Genomic DNA, 6,001 nt, shown 5'->3' on the forward strand with positions numbered 1-6,001 from the left:
TGGGTGAAGCACTTGTGACAACTATTGATGTAGGCCTAAAGGTTTTTGTTTTGTAAATAAAATTTTCCAAGGAATCATCACTCATGGATTTCATACAATTTAACACTAGTAGGCCTACATCATTTTTCCATTCCCATTACTAAAATACTTTGAATGATGGGCTTATTGACACTTTAATAATTCTCATGCTGGGAACTAATGGGACCAACAAAGTGTGACGTCAATGGAGAGACAACCACTTTTCCAGGATATGAATGAATAACAATATGAACAAAGTCACTGTCTATCTTTTCCTCTGTGCCAAAATCACATGAAAATTTTGAGAGAAAAGTTGAGACCTGAAAGCTAGGGCAGCATATAAGGAGGAAGAAGGTGAATAAAAAAAAAGGGCTAACACAGTCTTGTGACAGGCAGGAGACCCAGTTCGAACCCAGTAGGTCACAAGAGCAAGATTAAATAGTGAGTGGAAAGGCTATCCTTAGAAGTGCAATGACAGGGCTATTCAACTATGTTCTTACGGGGGCCAAATTGAGGTTTTTATCACACTCCCTTTTAACGTGTCCTGTGCAGCCTGTAATCATCATAGAGGGGAATTGAAGGGACGTCCATGTTACAGTCTTAGCTTTTAGGAATGGGTCATAAACAGTCATAATAACTTCTATCTCAAACGGTTCAAATGCTAGAGCCAAATTCATGGATAGAAAATGTATTCAAAATGCCACATTGGCTTCAGAAACCGCCAGGAGCTGCTGTTGACCACAGAGAGTGTTTGATTCTATCAGGATGTTGTCTCTGGTTTTCAATCTTAATTTAGATACTGAATCTGAGAAGTTGAATATATGAAACTTTGATAAACTTATGAAATTATAGTTTGTAACTTGATACACAGACAACGAATGCAATATCTACCATATTGAAACTGAATATATAAATATTGAATTTGAATATTCAATTCAATTGGAAATAGAATTGTACAAATTAATGCAATATTTATTCAATTTAGTTTCAAATCATGAAATACAAGTTCAATTTCTGAATTCAAGTATTCAATTTGTGCATTACAAATTCTAAAATATTAAATTCTAATTCTACATCCTAATACAAATTCAAAATAATGGAATTCCAAAACATTTCTGTTGGCACTGAAATTGCTCAATACTTGTCACACTCAACAGAAGAAGGGTTAGGAACATGTTTGTATATCTTCAGCAAAACAAATCAAGTATTTAGCCGACTAACCAAGGCCATTATTGACAGTTATTGATAATTGCAGCTTTACTTTCCAGGTCACTCCTGTGTAGGCCATGACCTTTTGTTGCCTTTGGCTGTTACTGTCGGGGAAACATGACTTAGAATTGTTGAAGTTCCCATTCCAGCGAAAACTATTACGACGATTAGGAGATAAGAAAGTGACTCTTTATTTCTGTTTTTCATTTCAAAGGAAAAAACAAGACTAAACATGGCTTTGGTCCAGTGGTAAATACAGTAAGTAGAAGCCAAGGTTATATGATTTAGTGAACCTAATGATCTACTCAGCTTGAGTCTTTGTTTACGGTTCACCTTCAACTTTTTATTTAACCTAAAGAAATTGACAATGGACAAATTGTTATTATTTTTCACAAATGATAACATAATATGTATTGTGTACGAGTCATTTGAAAACATTACTGAAACTCGTAGAAAGAATGCACCAGGATTGCAAAATGCTATGGTGCTGAAGGCCTGTTTCTGAGAATTGAATAATATAACACTTACTGTATTGTATGCCTTGAATAAAAAAAGATGTACATTCATTCTAGGCTATATTACAAATCATACAGTGCCATCGGAAAGTATTGACCCCTTGACTTTTTCCACATTTTGTTACATTAGAGCCTTATTCTAAAATTGATTAAATAACTAAACATCCTCAGCAATATACACACAATACTCCATAATGACAAAATTAAAACAGGTTTTTCGAAATTGTTTCAAATGTATTAAAAATAAATAACAGTAATACCTTATTTACACTATTCAGACCCTTTGCTATGAGACTCGAAATTGAGCTCAGGTGCATCCTCTTTCCATCGATCATCCTTGAGATGTTTCTACAACTACATTGGAGTCCACCTATGGTAAATTAAATTGATTGGATATGATTTGGAAAGGCACACACCTGTATATAAGGTCCCACAGTTGACAGTGCATGTCAGAGCAAAAACCAAGCCATGAGGTCGAAGGAATTGTCCGTAGACATCCGAGACAGGATTGTGTTGAGGCACAGATCTGGGGAGGCGTACCAAAACATTTCTGCAGCTTTGAAGGTTCCTAAGAACACAATGGCCTCCATCATTCTGAAATGGAAGAAGTTTGGAACCACCAACACTCTTCCTAGAGCTGGCTGCAACCATCCAATCTACCTACCTCATCCCCATATTGTTTTTATTCACTTTGCTGCTCTTTTGCACACCAGTATCACTACTTACACACCATCATCTGATCATCATCATCTGCTCATCTATCACTCCAGTGTTAATCTGCTAAATTGTAATTACTTTGCTACTATGGCCTATTTATTGCCTTACCACCTCATGCCATTTGCACACACTGTATATAGACTTTCTTTTTTTTCTATTGTGTTATTGACTGTACGCTTGTTTATTCCATGTGTAACTCTGTTGTTGTTTCTGTCTCACTGCTTTGCTTTATCTTGGCCAGGTCACAGTTGTAAATGAGAACTTGTTCTCAACTAGTTTATCTGGTTAAATAAAGGCAATTTTTTTTTTTTTTTACATCTCTGCAGCACTCCACCAATCAGGCCTTTATGGTAGAGTGGCCAGACGGATGCCACTCCTCAATAAAAGGCACATGACAGCTCGCTTGGAGTTTGCCAAAAGGCACCTAAAGACTCTCAGACCATGAGAAACAATTCTCTGGTCTGATGAAACCAAGATTGAACCCTTTGGCCTGAATGCCAAGTGTCACGTCTGGACAAAACCAGGCACCATCTCTAAGCATGGTGGTGGCAGCATCATGCTGTGGGGATGTTTTTCAGCGGCAGGGACTGGGAGACTAGTCAGGATCGAGGGAAAGATGAACGGAGCAAAGTACAGAGAGATCCTTGAAGAAAACCTGCTCAGGACCTCAGACTGGGGCGAAGGTTCACCTTCCAACAGGACAACGACCCTAAGTACACAGCCAAGACAACACAGGAGTGGCTTCGGGACAAGGCTCTGAATGTCCTTGAGTGGCCCAGCCAGACCCCGGACTTTAACCCGATCAAACATCTCTGGAGACACCTGAAAATAGCTGTGTAGCAACGCTCCCAATCCAATCTGATAGAGCTTGAGAGTATCTGTAGAGAAGAATGGGAGAAACTTCCCAAATACAGGTATGCCAAACTTGTATCATCATACCCAAGAAGAGTCAAGGTGGTAATCGCTGCCAAAGGTGCTTCAGCAAAGTACTGAGTAAAGGGTCTGAGTACTTATGTAAATATAATATTTACGTATTTTTATTTTTAATAAATTAGCACAAAAAAAACTGTTTTTGCTTTGTCATTATGGGGTATTGTGTGTAGATTGTTGAGGAAATATATATATTTTTAATACATTTTTGAATGAGGCTGTAATGTAACAAAATGTGGAAAAAGTCAAGGGGTCTGAATTCTTTCTGAAGGCACTGTAGGTTACATTGTATATCTATAAACATAAAAACCATGGCAACATTGCATCATAGCTACATAGACCGTCTTATTTAAAATGTCTTTGTTGATATTATGGCATCACCTAATCAAGCCCAGCTAACTCCTCCACTCTGCTCACTCTCCAATCAGAACATTCACAGTGTTTTTGGAACACGACATTTTTATACTACTATAAAAAATATTAATTACATTTTCATAATGCTCTATGTAGCTATAATGCAATGTTTATGATGTGTGTATAGATGTGTAATGTATGCTTAATGGTACACATTCAATGTAAATCGTTAACATAGATTCATAGCACATGATATTGTAGATGCTGTCAGCATTAGGGAACTTTATAATAAAGCAGGAAGGTGATCTGTGATTTATTCATAATATATCATAGCATCTTGTGCCTTGTTACTTTACTATACAGCTCCATATTGTTCTATAGACTGCATCTTAATTCATAGGTGCTATAAATATGTTTATCTGGCAATATGAAACCATTCTACCCTAAAGTACCCGGGGGAAAGTGTTACCCTGAATTGCTTATCTGTTTCTTATGTACTCTCTACAAGAGTAACATTTGATCATTCCTTGTGTATAGTCTTTATCTTACTATACATTCAGTAGCATGTTCAATTGTTATTCAAGTATATTTACTCATACCTAATCCATATACATGACATAAACTGTCATTGAACGTTCATTGTCAATATCACTGTTTCTGATTTATGTGGAACAAATATTCATGGATTAAAACATTTATTTCAGAGGTCTAGAATTGCTTACAGGTTATGTCTGTGCTGTAAAGTCCTCCACTTCTAACCCCTGAAATTGTGTTACTGTAGCTACCCAATGAGGTAGGCCTATTTGCTGCTGGTGAACCAAATGCATGCTGGTCCCTTTAAATGGGTGAGAGTGAACGGCATCCGAAGCAGCCAGCTGCACTGTGGGCCATGTGTTCCTGCATCCTCCTCCCCTCTCATTCAGCTGTTTCCAAATGACAACACCTCCCCCTCCCTCTTAAACCTCCTGCTCCCGCTCTGCTTTGCTCTGAGTGCAGTCATTTCTAGTGCAGAAAAATGTCCCTGGTGACACTAAAGGATGACGCAGGCTCTCTCTCGTTTTCTCTCTTTCCTTCTCCTCTCTCTCTCTCTTTCTCTTTTCCAATAGCTCAATATATCTTGCTTTGTTCTATCTCTCCCTCTCCCGCTATATCTCTCTACCGCTTCATTTCTCCTTGCTTTCCCTCCCTCCCTCCCTCCCTCCCTCCCTCCCTCCCTCCCTCCCTTCTTCCCCGGCACTGCAGTGCTGGTTGTGATTGCACACATACGTGCACACACACACACACCACACACACACGTTCTCACACAGCGGAGCGTAGCTGAGAGGCAGGGACTGCAGCAGTATGCACCAGCCACGTCTGATCTGTGTGGAGACTTGAGGAAGGAGAACTAGGAAGAGGATATAATGTAGCAGTGTCTTACACAACCCAACCCCCGTGCATACAGTAGCTACATCTCTACTCTGCAGCAGTGGCAACGGTGCATTTCAAGAGTGGACAGCTTATGTTATCTGCCCCCCTCTGACTGCACTGCCTCTGCATCCATCTCCATTCACTCTGCTCCTCCCATTCCACATCTTCATCCTCCTCTTCCTCCTCCCAACTACGGCAACATTAGGCAGGACCACGGACCGTACGAGATTGCCAACGCTGATCACAGGACCCTCAGGTTTGTCCTGTCTGATGGAGTCGTGCTGGTTATGCTAGATCATCATCACCTTCATTAACGACTGGATTCTAATCGAGCTCAGGAGACAAGGAAAGAAAAAACATCCCCCAAAAACGAAAAAGGAGTGTTGGATGTTTGTGACGCTCTTTGTCGGCTCTGTTGGGTTGTTGGCTCTTTTCCTGTATTTGCTTGGTTGTTTTTGCCTTCTCTGAGACCGGCTAGCAGGCACTGCAGCACCAGGAAGGACTGCAGGAGCCGTGAAGTAGTATGGCATGAGGACCCAGGGGCGAGCGAATCGGAAGGGCTTGAGCTACCATTACTGCTGCTGCTGAGGTGCTTATCTTTATTTTTTTTCTCCAGAAAGGGCGTCTGGAGGGGGCTGGGTTGGGGTGGGTTGTGACAGTGAAGGTACCCGGGACCCTACAGAGTGGAGTGGGTGTCTCTGGCGTAGAGGAGCCACGCAGATAGGCAGGACGTCCTGTGGGAAAGGAGGAGAGAAGAGAGGAAGAGGGGCTGGCTCAGGCTCGGGCCCCTGATGGTGGCTATTTTTGTCTCCCCTAGCTGAGTGATTGGGGACAGCAGGTAAAGGAAA

The sequence above is a fragment of the Oncorhynchus clarkii genome, chromosome 10, assembly GCF_045791955.1.
Source record: "Oncorhynchus clarkii lewisi isolate Uvic-CL-2024 chromosome 10, UVic_Ocla_1.0, whole genome shotgun sequence".
In the NCBI taxonomy this organism is placed as follows: domain Eukaryota; kingdom Metazoa; phylum Chordata; class Actinopteri; order Salmoniformes; family Salmonidae; genus Oncorhynchus; species Oncorhynchus clarkii.